General features: G+C 40.7%; 1 pseudogene; it reads right to left on the reverse strand.

Moving 5' to 3' along the window:
- Positions 1–1,331: 1,331 nt before the first annotated feature.
- Positions 1,332–1,861, reverse strand: LOC118653723 (annotated as a pseudogene).
- Positions 1,862–14,118: the final 12,257 nt, after the last annotated feature.

The raw sequence follows: 14,118 nt of genomic DNA on the forward strand, positions 1-14,118 counted from the left end.
TCCAGCTCTGAGATCCTGGCAGGCTGAAAGCAGGTTTCTGGGGTTTTGTTTAGCTTCTATATTTGTAACAATGTTTCAAACTGCAAGCTCAGAGGCCGGCAGCGGCAGGCGGAGAACGTTGGAGTCCTCCGTCACTGAAGCAAGCAAGCCTCATGTTTGCTTCAAGCTGCCTGGCTGCCAGCCGCCATCTTGGCTGGCAGTTAATTGCATATCGCCCTGATTAGCCAATGGGAAGGGTAGCGGAGTGACACCAATTTGCATGTTTCTCTTTTATTAGTGTAGATATCTTTGTTTTATATACATCAAATATTTTCTTTTTGTTGATCTCTTGCCTTTTAACTTTGTTTATGGGATCTGTTATTGAATAGAAGTTTTAAATTTTGAGGTCAAATTTATCAATCTATTCTTTTTTTTAATTTTGACTTTTGTGTTTTGTTTAATAAGATCTTCCATATGGCAAGGTCATAAACATTCTTCTGTGCTTTTTAATACTTATATGGTGATTTCTTCTTTTTAAAAAAATATACTTTATTGATTTTTTACAGAGAGGAAGGGAGAGCAATAGAGAGTTAGAAACATCTATGAGAGAGAAACATCAATCAGCTGCCTCCTGCACATCCTCTACTGGGGATGTGCCCATAATCAAGGTACATGCCCTTGACTTGAATCGAACCTGGGACCCTTCAGTCCGCAGGCTGACGATCTATCCACTGAGCCAAACCAGTTAGGGCTGGTGATTTCTTCTTTAAAAAATATGCATTCATTTATTGATTTCAGAGAAGAAGGGAGAGAGAGAGGGAAACATTAATGATGAAAGAGAATCATTGATTGGGGGCCTCTTGTACACCTCCTACGGGGGATGGAGCCTGCAACCTGGGCATGTGCCCTGACCAGGAATTGAACTGTGCCCTCCTGGTTCACAGGTCAATGCTCAACCACTGAGCCACACCAGCCAGGCAATGCACCCCAGATTTTTAAAGTAAACAACAGATCCAGTCTGGCCATACAAAAACAAAACAACAACAGATCCAGTCCCTCCAACTTTTTTTTTTTAAAATAACAGAGTTTGTAGAAAGTAAGTGATGAACTCTGCCTTCAGCATACCCCTTTGTTTAAACAAATGTTTAGAATCAAATATTTGAGTTCTCAGATTTTAGGAATGTATTGAAGCACAGAAAAAAGAAGACTAAAGGATTAATGATTACTTGTGAATAAAATCTAACAGGCTTTGTCAGGTTAGCATAAAAATGCATTAGAAATAAAGCTTATGGCTCATGTTAGTAGAAAATAAAAAAATCAAAGATATATTTAGTCTGATCAATTTGATTCTGCTAACAAATCCCATTTAGAAATTACCCAAGTATTCTTTGGAAAGCATCACCTGCATATCCAGTCCACATGACACCAGGCTCTGAGGCCTTTGAGGCCGAAAAGCCACAGAAGAACAGATGTTAGAATGTCTCTTCAGCAACCTGCTAACTTTCTTATTTTCCAAGTCTAGGATTTTGATTGCCTCGGAGTCATCAGCAGAAGCCAGCAGATTTTCAGTTTCATTCAATGAAAGGCAATTGATTTATTCTTCATTCACATGAAAATTGTCCAGGGAACCTTTGAGGGATCTGACATCCAGTATGCTAATAGTTTCTCCATGCAAGGTATAGAGCTTGGTGGGGCAGGAGGGAAAGAATAAGACACATGTAATGTCGTTGGCCCCTTCAAAGCTTGTGTGTCCCAATGGAGTCCCATCCTCACCCCAAGCCATGAGATATCCACCCTCTGCTCCAGAAGCCACTAGCCCTTCTGAACTTGCATTCAGGCAGAGAATAGGAGAAGAATGTCCACCAATCCACTTGACGGCCATAACAGCTCAGAAGACTGCACTTCCTGCTTCCCTCCACAGCACCCCTTATGACCTTCTATATGATGATTTCAATCTTTAATCCAGCTAGGATTTATTTTTGTGGATGGTGTGAGAAACCTATATTTTTTTTGTTGTTTGTTTCCAAAGAACTTTCTGTCTTGGAACATAGCAGAGAATAGCAGGATATTAAAATTGTAAATCTCCAGGACTCCTCAATTAAACTCTTGTCCATGATGTGTTCTAACCTTAGCAATGGGACACACTTGATGGGGGGGGGTGGCATTTCCTATAAAGAAGGATCCCATTCAGAGCCCAACATTCCCACACCCAGCTCTCCTCCACTAATCAGTGAGAACTTCCTATATGGCACTGGTCCTTTCCTGGCCTACATTGTAACGCTGGGAAGAAGTGGCATATGGGTGAGCTTAACATCTTCCTAGAGAAATCCTCATCTGGGTTTCTTTCCCCCTGCTGCCTTCTCATTTGTGTTGACCAAAGGGGGGGAAAGAAGCAGGTCTAGTTCCAGGTATCTTCTGGAGGATGGAAGTGGAAGAGTCATCTAGCCCATTCAGACAAACAGCTCTTAAGGCAAGATAGCAGAAAAATCACTAGGTGCTCGCTCTGCACTTACTCTGGAGAAGAAGTTCTTTAAGCCTTTCTTGTTTTAATGGGTAGTCCTAAGGGTTTTGTTGAGGCCAACCATCTTTTCTTTAGGATCCAGTTTGTTCCTCCATTTTTTCCTTTTAAAATGGGTGTGTTAATTCCTGTTGCTGCTGTAACAAATTACTACAAACTTAGTGGATTAAAACAGCAGATTTATTACCTTACGGCTTTGGAGGTCAGAAGTCCAAAAATAGGTCTTATGGGGCTACAATCAATGTGTTTCTAAGGCTGTGTTCCTTCTAGAGGCTCTAGGGGAGAATCTAAACCTTTCCTTTTCCAGCTCCTAAAGGCTCTCTGCATTCCTTGGCTCATGGTACCCTTCCGTCTTCAAAGCCAGCATTCTCCACTCCAACTTCTACTTCTGTTTTCACATCTCCTTTTCTGACTCACCTGCCTTCCTCTTTCACTTATAAGGACTCTTGTGATTATGTTGAGGCCACCAAGATAATCTCCCTATCTCAAGGTCTTTAACCTAATAATATCTTCAAAATATTTTTTTTCTCTTTTGCCATATAAGGTAAAATATTCACAGGTTCTGGGAATTAGGACATGGACACCTTTTGGCCTTTAGCTACCACAGTGGGTTACTTCAGCTGAAGACTATACTTATTCATTAGATATTGATTTATAGTATAGAGAATAATACCTTGGTTTTAGACTTGTAGGATTATCTGTAACAGAATTTGTAACACTTCCATAATAATTTTCCAATCATATTCTGTCTGCCTTTGGTTGGATATAGAACAGTGATGGCGAACCTATGACACGCATGTCAGAGGTGACACACGAACTCATTTTTTAAAAAAATTATTTTTAAAAGACTCAGTTTCTTTTTTTCCTTTTTTAAAAAATATATTTTATTGATTTTTTTGCAGAGAGAAAGGAGAGAGATAGAGTTAGAAACATCGATGAGAGAGAAACATTGATCAGCTGCCTCCTGCACATCTCCCACTGGGGATGTGCCTGCAACCAAGGTACATGCCCTTGACTGGAATCGAACCCGGGACCTTTCAGTCCGCAGGCCGACGCTCTATCCACTGAGCCAAACCAGTTTCGGCCGTGAACTCATTTTTTTTTTTTGGTTGATTTTTCTTTGTTAAATGGCATTTAAATATAAAATAAATATCAAAAATATAATCTTTGTTTTACTGTGGTTGCAAATATCAAAAAATTTCTATATGTGACACGGCACCAGAGTTAAGTTAGGGTTTTTCAAAATGCTGACACGCCGAGCTCAAAAGGTTTGCCATCACTGATGTAGAGGCATTATGAGGTAGAAGAGGAGAAGCTCACAAAGGAAGCTGAGGAATGGAAGAGATGTAGGAGGAAAACCAAGTGGGTAATGTGTCATGAAAGCCAAGGGAACAGAGTATTAACAGAAGGAAGGAAGGAGTATATTTAATAATGTATTAAATGATTCTGAGAGACCAAAGTAAGATGAGGACTGAAAGGCATCTGTTAGATTTAGTTAGCTTTGCAATAGCTATTTTTGTGGATTTATAGGAAATGGGAAGAACACTGAGTACATAGCTCATCCAAGAATTTTTAAAAATTTATTTTATTAACCAATGTCACCCAATAAATTCAATAAAAAATAAAAAGAATTTTCAAATTTTTCTTTATTTATTGATGAGAGAGAGAAACATCAATTTATCGTTCTACTTATTTATGAATTCATTGGTTGATTCTTTTTTGTAAAATAAATCCTCACTAGAGGATATTTTTCCATTGCTTTTAGATAGAGTGGAAGGGAGGGAAGGAGGGGGAGGGAGAGAGCAAGAAAGAAACATCAAAGTGAGAGAGACACATCGATTGGTTGCCTCCCAAACATGACCTGATGGGGTCGAGAACAAACCTGCAACTCAGGTATGTACCCTTGACTGGGAATCAAACCCAGGACCCTTCAGTGTGTGTGCCAATGCTCTAATCTTGAGCACCCCAGCCAGGGCACGTATACATCCAATTTTTAAAAAATTGTTGACACTGATTGATTCTTGTATGTGTCCTAACTGGGGATCAAACTTGCAACCTTGTTGTATAGGCACAATGTTCTTAACCAACTGAGTTACCTGGCCAGGGCTCAAAAATTTTCTCTGAAGGAGTAGAGAATGGCAGGATAGAGTTGAGAAAGGATTTTTCCCCCTAAAATTGAGAGAGATGTGCCCAGCCAGTGTATCTCAGTGGTTAAGCATCAACCTATGAACCAAGAGATCATTGGATGAATTCCAGTCAGGGCACATGCCCGGGTTATGAGCTTGATCCCCAGTAGCGGGTGTGCAGGAGGCCACCGATCCATCTTTTTCTCTCATGGATGTTTCTATCTCTCTATCCCACTCCCTTCCTCTCTCTCTAAAATCAATAAGAACATATTTTGAAAAAAAGTTGAGAGAGACTTGAGTCTATTTAAATGATGATGGAGAGGAGCCAGTAGAGCGGGTGAGGTTTATGATACAGAAGAAACTTTGAATTCTCATGGGTTCAGTAATCTGATTCCTAAATGTGTGGTTCTAATCAGAGCTCTCTCCCAAATCCCAGACCTGTATAATCCAATTCTCTATTGAACACATCCACTTGAAAATCCTTCTCAAACTTAAAATGTCCAATATTAAACAAGCCTCTGAACTGATGGTCGCCAGATGGGAGGCAGGTTGGGGGTCTGGGTGAAAAAGGTGAAGGGATTAAGTATAAATTGGTAATTACAAAATAGTCTCAGGGATGTAAAGTACAGACTAGGGAATATAGTCAATAATATTGTAATAATTATGTATGATGCCAGGTAGGTACTAGACTTATTGGAAAGATCACTTAGCAAGTTACATAAAGGTCTAACTCTAACCACTATGCTGTACACCTCAAACTAATATAATATTGAGTATCAACTGCAATTGAATTTTTAAAAAAAATTTTAGAAAAATTCTCTGTTGTTCCTTGCCTGCCCCCTTTTATTATTTCTCTTCTGGATTACTAAAGTAGCTTTCAAAGTGGCCTTTTTATGTCTACAACTACTGACCAATTTTTTGCACAGCAGCTAGAGTGATCTTTCTAAAACTTATAGGTGACTCCTCTAAGCTTTAAAAATTCCATATTGTTTTTACTGTAAAAGCCAAATCTTCTTATCTTTATGAATTCTGTGCTTCAAACCTGGTGAATTACCAGTTCCCAGAGAAAGCTATGTTCTCTCATATGTTCATGCTTTCATATAAACAATTGCCTCTGCCTATAATACCCTCTTCATCTTTTTGTTCCCACCTACATTTTTCTTGGCTAATTTCTACTCATCTTTCAAAACTCATTTCAGGCTTTCCTTTCTAATTCCTCTGGAAGCCTTCCTTGTTTTTCCAAGGCTGGGATTAGGTACCCCCCTGTATGTTCGAAGCACCTGTGCTTTCTGGTATGCCTTGTGTCCCCACAGCACCTGTTCATTCTTTACTTACCATACTTTCTGTAGATGACCCATTCATTTTTTCAACTACAATTTATATTCAATATTATTCTGTATTAATAACAGGTGTGCAGCATTGTAGTTAGACAATCTTATACTTTATAAAGTGTTCCCTCTGATATTTCCAGTACATACCTGGCACCAGACATAGTTATTACAATATTGATTATATTCTCTATGCTGTACTTTACATCCTCATGACTATTTTGTAACTACCAATTTGTACTTCTTAATCCCTTCACCTTCTTTAAAATAAATCTTTATTGTTCAGATTATTACAGTTGTTCCTCTCCCCCCCCCACCCATAGCTCCCCTCCATCCAGTTCCCACCCCATTCCATGCCCTTACCCCACCCCCACTGTCCTCATCCATAGGTATAAGATTTTTGTCTAATCTCTTCCTGCACCCTCCACACTCCCTTCCCTCCAAGAATTGTCAGTCCACTCCCTTTCTATGCCCCTGATTCTATTATATTCACCAGTTTATTCTGTTCATCAGATTTTTTATTCACTTGATTTTTAGATTCACTTGTTGATAGATATGTATTTGTTGTTCATAATTTTTATCTTTACCTTTTTCTTCTTCCTTTTCTTAAAGAATACCCTTCAGCATTTCATATAATACTGGTTTGGTGGTGATGAACTCTTTCAGGTTTTTCTTATCTGTGAAGCTCTTTATCTGACCTACAATTCTGAATGATAGCTTTGCTGGGTAGAGTAATCTTGGTTGTAGGTTCTTGGCATTCATCACTTTGAATATTTCTTGCCACTCCCTTCTGGCCTGCATAGTTTCTGTTGAGAAATCAGTTGACAGTTGTATGGGTACTCCCTTGTAGGTAACTAGCTATTTTTCTCTTGCTACTTTTAATATTCTCTCTGTCTTTTGCTCTTGGCATTTTAATTATGATGTATCTTGGTGTGGTCCTCTTTGGATTCCTCTTGTTTGGGGTTCTCTGCACTTCCTGGACTTGTAAGTGTGGTCCTCTTTGGATTCCTCTTGTTTGGGGTTCTCTGCACTTCCTGGATTTGTAAGTCTATTTCTTTCACCAGGTAGGGGAAGTTTTCTGTCATTATTTCTTCAAATAGGTTTTCAATATCTTGCTCTCTCTCTCTTCTTCTGGCACCTTCATAATTTGGATGTTGGTTTGCTTGAAGTTGTCCCAGAGGCTCCTTAACACTATCTTCATATTTTTGGATTCTTTTTTCTTTTTGTTTTTCCGGTTGGTTGTTTTTTGCTTCTTCGTATTTCAAATCTTTGACTTGATTCTTGGGATCCCCTAGTCTGCTGTTGGATCTCTGTATATTATTCTTTATTTCAGTCAGTGTATGCTTAATTTCTGCTTGGTCTTTTTTCATATCCTTGAGGGTCTCACTAAATTTCTCGGGGGTTTCTAAAAGATTCTTGAGTAACCTTATAACCGTGGTTTTGAACTCTATATCCAGTAGTTTGCTTTCCTCCATTTCTTTCATTTGTGACATGTTTCTTTGTCTCCTCATTTTTGCTGCTTCCTTGTGTTGATAGAGTGGCTTTCGATGCTAGGTGTCCTATAGGGCCCAGTGGCTCAGCCTCCCCAATTACGTGAGGAGGACACTCTTGGTGCACCTCTTTGTGGGCTGCATGCACAGTGTTGTTGTAGTTAAGCCTTGATTGTAGTTGGTATCACTGGGAGGAATTGACCTCCAGGCCAATTGGCTCTGAGGACCAGCTGTGTCTACAATGGGAGAACTTCTGTGCTGGAGACACCATTATGTGGCAGGACTTGCTTCAGTGGGGCTTTGGTGCTCACTGAGCCTGCCCCCTGAGTGTGTTGCTTATGGATGTGAAGAGTTGTAATATGGTATGGTCTCACACTGACCACTTGGTAAACTGGCTCCTGGATCTCCAAGGAGGTGCAAAGTCAGCCACTTCCTGAGGCCACCCAGCAGGAGCTACAGTGAGATATGCAGACTCCTCCTCTTTGTTCGGGGTTTGGAAGTGCCCAGATGAGGCCCAGCTGTGAAGCAAGGCAGACTGCTGCTGCCTAGCCTTAGGCATTCTTTTGAAGCTTTGGAGCTCTCTAACCCAGCTGCAGTTTGTTAGGTTAGGCTGCAAAAGGACAGGCTATTCATATGCAAAAGCCGATGTGCACAGCTTGGGTGGGGTTGTGAATTGGGTGGTGCTGGGTCTCAGGGAATCACCAGGGCAGAGCAAACAGCAATGGCTGCCAGTCAACCCTGCCCCAGAGAGGTCCACGGGTCTCTGTGTCCCGCGGCCCCATGCATGAACAATGATCTTTGCGAGCACTTCTGAGAGAAAGCCGCCCTTGTGTTCAGGTTCGATGCCAGACAGTCCAGTTTCTCCACATATGAGTCTGGGTCTCCAGAGTCTTGCCTGGATCTGGAGTTCAGAGCAATTGGGAGCTTGTATCTTCCTCCAGATTAAAAAAAGCAACAGTGCACCCAGTTGCCAGCCCGTTTCGCACATGCCTCCGCACCTCAGCACCTCCTACCAGTCTCAATGCGCTTTTTTCTTTCCTTCTAGTTGTAGAGCTTCCACTCAGCCAGCTTTCCCGTGGTTCTGGATGATATCTATTTCGTCCTTTAGTTTTAGTTTTGATGTGGTTGTGAGAGGCAGCAAGCATAGGTGTTTACCTATGCTGCCATCTTGGTTCCCCTTCACCTTTTTCACCCAGTCCCCCCAATCCCCTCCCATATGTCAGCCATCAGTCTATATCTATGAGTCTGTTTCTATTTTGTTTATTTTGTTTTTTAGATTCCACATATAAGTGAAAGCATACGGTATTTGTCTTTCTCTGTCTGACTTATTTCACTTAGCACAATACCCTGTAGTTCCACCTGTGCTGTCACAAAAGGTAATATTTCATTCCTTTTTATGGCTGAGTAGTATTCCATTCTGTAATTGACCCATTCTTTTAAGTTTTTATAAAAATAATTTTAATTCTACAAGTAATACAATGAATACATTTTTGTTTCTTAAGCCAAATATTTTATTTTATTTTTTAAAATTAAATCTTTATTGTTCAGATTATTACATTTGTTCCTCTTTTTCCCCCCATAACTCCCCTCCTCCCAGTTCCCACCCCACCCTCCACCCTCACTCCCCACCCACTGTCCTCATCCATAGGTGCACGATTTTTGTCCAGTCTCTTCCCGCATCTCCCACACCCCTTCCCCCCCCCCCAAGAATAGTCAGTCCATTCCCTTTCTATGTCCCTGATTCTATTATAATCACCAGTTCATTCTGTTCATCAGATTATTTATTTACTTGATTCTTAGATTCACTTGTTGATAGATGTGTATTTGTTGTTCATAGTTTGTATCTTTACCTTTTTCTTCTTCCTCCTCTTCTTAAAGGATACCTTTCACCATTTCATATAATACTGGTTTGGTGGTGATGAACTCCTTTAGCTTTTTCTTATCTGTGAAGCTCTTTATCTGACCTTCACTTCTGAATGATAGCTTTGCTGGATAAAGTAATCTTGGTTGTAGGTTCTTGGTATTCATCACTTTGAATATTTCTTGCCACTCCCTTCTGGCCTGCAAAGTTTCTGTTGAGAAATCAGCTGACAGTCGTATGGGTATTCCCTTGTAGGTAACTGAGTTTCTTTCTCTTGCTGCTTTTAAGATTCTCTCTTTGTCTTTTGCTCTTGGCATTTTCATTATGATGTGTCTTGGTGTGGTCCTCTTTGGATTCCTTTTGTTTGGGGTTCTCTGCGCTTCCTGGACTTGTAAGTCTATTTCTTTCACCAGGTAGGGGAAGTTTTCTGTCATTATTTCTTCAAATAGGTTTTCAATATCTTGCTCTCTCTCATCTTCTGGAACCCCCATAATTCTGATGTTGGTACGCTTGAAGTTGTCCCAGAGGCTCCTTACACTATCTTCGTATTTTTGGATTCTTTTTTCATTTTGTTTTTCCGGTTGGGTGTTTTTTGCTTTTTCGTATTTCAAATCTTTGACTTGATTCTTGCGATCCTCTAGTCTGCTGTTGGGAGTCTGTATAATATTCTTTATTTCAGTCAGTGTATGCTTAATTTCTAGTTGGTTTTTATCACAACATCGAGGGTTTCATTAGATTTCTTGAGGATCTCACTATATTTATCGGTGGTCTCACCAGTCTTTTCGAGGGCCTTACTAAGTTTATCGGCGACTTCTAGACAGTTCTTGAGAGACCTTAAAAGTGTGGTTTTGAACTCTATATCCTTCATTTCTGTCAGTTGTGTCCTGTTTCTTTGTCTCTGCATTTTTTATGCTTTCTTGGTGCACCCCCTTGTGGTCTTTGTGCGCAGTCTTTTTGTAGTTAAGCCTTGATTGTTGTAGGTAATACTGGGGGGGATTTGACCTCCAGGCCAACTGGTTGTCCTTAAGCCAAATATTATAGATAGTTCTCCTATCCAACCCCCTCATGCAGTGTCCTATCCTAGAGGAAACTGATATTATCAGGTTGGTATTTCTTCTTCCAGATCATTTTCTGCATATTTAAAAATAGAATCATAGTTTTTATTTTTTCCTATATAAATGTTATCATATTCTGTATTTTGTTCAGCTTGCTTTTTACGTGTGTAATATGCTCAAGAGAGTGAGATAGACCCATGGTTCTGACATGGAACACACTGCAGTATATTCTGTAGTATACATGTACTGTTTTCAGTTTCCCTTTTTAAAATTGTGGTAAAATAAGCATAACAGCTCTAACTGGTTTGGCTTAGTGGATAGAGTGTTGACCTTCAGACTCAAGGGTCCCAGGTTCAATTCCGGTCAAGGGCATGTACCTTGGTTGTGGGCACATACCCAGTGGGGAGTGTGCAGGAGGCAGCTGATCAATGTTTCTCTCCCATAGATGTTTCTAACTCTCTATTGCTCTCACTTCCTCTCTGTAAAAAAAAATCAATAAAATATATTAAAAAAATAAGCATAACATAAAATTTGCCATTTTAACCATTTTTAAATGTTATTTTAAATTGATTTAAAATTTTTTATATTGATTTCAGAAAGAAGGGGAGAGGGAGAGAGCAATAGAAACATAAATGATGAGAGAGAATCATTGATTGCCTGCCTCCTTCAGGCCCCACACTGGGGATAGAGCTGAAACCAGGGCATGTGCCCTGACTGGGAATTGAACTGTGACCTCCTGGTTCATAGGTTGACGCTCAACCACTGAGCCACGCTGACTGAGCTTAAATTGATTTTTAGAGAGAGAGGAAGGGAGAGGGATAGAGAGATAGAAACATCGATGAGAGAGTAATATGCTTCTTACTGGGGATGAAGCTCACAACCTGGGCATGTGCCCTGACCAGGAATCCAAACAGTAACCTCTTGGTTCAATCACTGAGCAACACTGACCCAGGCTAAACATTTTTTTTTAAATTAAATCTTTATTGTTCAGATTATTACAGTTGTTCCTCTTTTTTCACCCCATAGCTCCCCTCCACCCAGTTCCCACCCCACCCTCTGCCCTTATCCCCTCCCTCACTGTCCTCATCCATAGGTGCACGATTTTTGTCCAGTATCTTCCTGTACCCCCCCATATCCCTTTCCCCACGAGAATTGTCAGTCCACACCCTTTCTAAGCCCCTGATTCTATTATATTCACCAGTTTATTCTGTTCATCAGATTATTTATTCACTTGATTTTTAGATTCACTTGTTGATAGATATGTATTTGTTGTTCATAATTTTTATCTTTACCTTTTTCTTCTTCCTCTTCTTAAAGGATACCTTTCAGCATTTCATATAATACTGGTTTGGTGGTGATGAACTCCTTTAGCTTTTTCTTATCAGTGAAGCTCTTTATCTGACCTTCAATTCTGAATGATAGATTTGCTGGGTAAAGTAATCTTGGTTGTAGGTTCTTGCTATTCATCAGTGAATATTTCTTGCCACTCCCTTCTGGCCTGCATAGTTTCTATTGAGAAATCAGCTGACAGTCGTATGGGTACTCCCTTGTAGGTAACTAACTATTTTTCTCTTGCTGCTTTTAAGATTCTCTCTTTGTCTTTTGCTCTTGGCATTTTCATTATGATGTGTCTTGGTGTGGTCCTCTTTGGATTCCTCTTATTTGGGGTTCTCTGCGCTTCCTGGACTTGTAAGTCTATTTCTTTCACCAGGCAGGGGAAGTTTTCTGTCATTATTTCTTCAAATAGGTTTTCAATATCTTGCTCTCTCTCTTCCTCTGGCACCCCCATAATTCGGATGTTGGTTTGCTTGAAGTTGTCCCAGAGGCTCCTTACACTATCTTCATATTTTTGTATTCTTTTTTCTTTCTGTTTTTCTGGTTGTTGTTTTTTGCTTTTTCGTATTTCAAATCTTTGACTTGATTCTTGGGATCCTCTAGTCTACTGTTGGATCTCTGTATAATATTCTTTATTTCAGTCAGTGTATGCTTAATTTCTACTTGGTCCTTTTTCATATCCTTGAGGGTCTCACTAGGTTTATGTAGGGTCTCACTAAATTTATGGGCAGTTTCTAGAAGATTCCTGAGTAACCTTATAATCGTGGTTTTGAACTCTATATCCAGTAGTTTGCTTTCCTCCATTTCTTTCATTTGTGACCTCTTTTTTTTGTCTCCTCATTTTTCCTGCTTCCTTGTGTTGATAGAGTGATTTTCTGTGCTAGGTGTCCTATAGGGCCCAGTGGCTCAGCCTCCCCAATTACCTGAGGTGAACATTCTTGGTGCACCCCTTTGTAGGCTGTGTGCACAGTGTTGTTGTAGTTAAGCCTTGACTGTAGTTGGTATCACTGGGAGGAATTGACCTCCAGGCCAATTGGCTGTGAGAATCAGCTGTGTCTATGGTGGGAGAACTTTTGTGCTGGAGACACCCTTGTGGAGCAAGACTTGCTTCAGTGGGGCTTTAGTGCTCACTGAGTCTGCCCCCTGAATGTGTGCCTTATGGATCTGTGGTGTTGTAATCTAGATGGTCCAATCTGACCACTGGGTGCACTGGCTCTTTGATCTCTAAGGAGGTGCTAATTTAGCCTCTGTGTGAGGCTACCCAGCAGGAGCTATGGAGAGATCTTCAGCTTCCTCTTTTTTGTTTGGGGTTTGGAGGTGCCCAGATGAGGCCCAGCTGTGAAGCAATGCAAGCTGCTGTATGGCCTCAGGCCTTCTTTTGGATGTTCTGGGTCTCTCTGACCCAGCTGCAGTTTGTTAGGTAATTTTAGATTGCAAAGGGCCAGGTAATTCATATGCAAAAGCCTCTGCTCACAGTTTTGGTGGGGCAGCTATGGCTGCTCCTCAGCCCTGCCCAAAGAGGCCCCAGGTCTCAGTGTCCTGAGGTAATCACTGCCAGCACCTCTGAGAGAAAGCCGCCCTCGAGTTCTGCCCGATGCCAGACAGTCCAGTTTCTCTCCATATGAGTCTGGGTCCCCAGAGACTCACCCAGAACTGGAGTTCAGAGCAGTTGGGAGCTTGTGTCTCCCTCCCGATTGAGAAAGACAGCTGTGTCCTCAGTTCCCAGCCCTTTCCATGTAAGCCTCCGTACCTTTGCACTTTACTTTCACACCTCCTCTGAGTCTCAGTGTGCTTTTCTCTTTCCTTCTAGTTGTAGAATTTCCACTCAGCCAGCCTTCCTGTGGTTCTGGATGATGTCTGTTTTGTCTTTTAGTTGTATTTTTGAAGTGGTTGTGTGAGGCAGCAATTTCTGGTGTTTACCTATGCCGCCATCTTGGTTTCTCTCTGGCTAAACATTTTTATGTGTATAGTTCAGTGGCATTAACTATAGTCACATTATTGTTGAACCATCACCACCATCCATCTTCAGAATCCTCAATTTCCCAATCTGCAATTCGATACCCATTAAACAATAACTTCCCATTACCCCTTCCCCCAGCCCCTGGCAACCACCATTCTACTTTCTGTCTCTGTGAATTTGATTATTCTAGAGACCTCATATTAGTGGAATCATATAGATTTTTTGGTAACTGCCCTATTTAACTTAGCATAACATCTTCAAGTTTCATCTATGTTGTAGCATTTGTTAAATTTTCCTTCCTTTTTAAGGTTGAAAAATATTCCATTGTATGTCTGTACCACATTTTGTTTATCTATCTATCCATCAATGAGCACTTGGGTTGCGTCCCCCTTTGGCTACTGTGAACAATGCTGCTGTGAGCATAGGTGTACAAATATCTGTTCAAGCTCGTATGTCTAGTTCTTTT

This window comes from Myotis myotis, unplaced genomic scaffold (genome assembly GCF_014108235.1).
Source record: "Myotis myotis isolate mMyoMyo1 unplaced genomic scaffold, mMyoMyo1.p scaffold_m19_p_4, whole genome shotgun sequence".
In the NCBI taxonomy this organism is placed as follows: Eukaryota; Metazoa; Chordata; class Mammalia; order Chiroptera; family Vespertilionidae; genus Myotis; species Myotis myotis.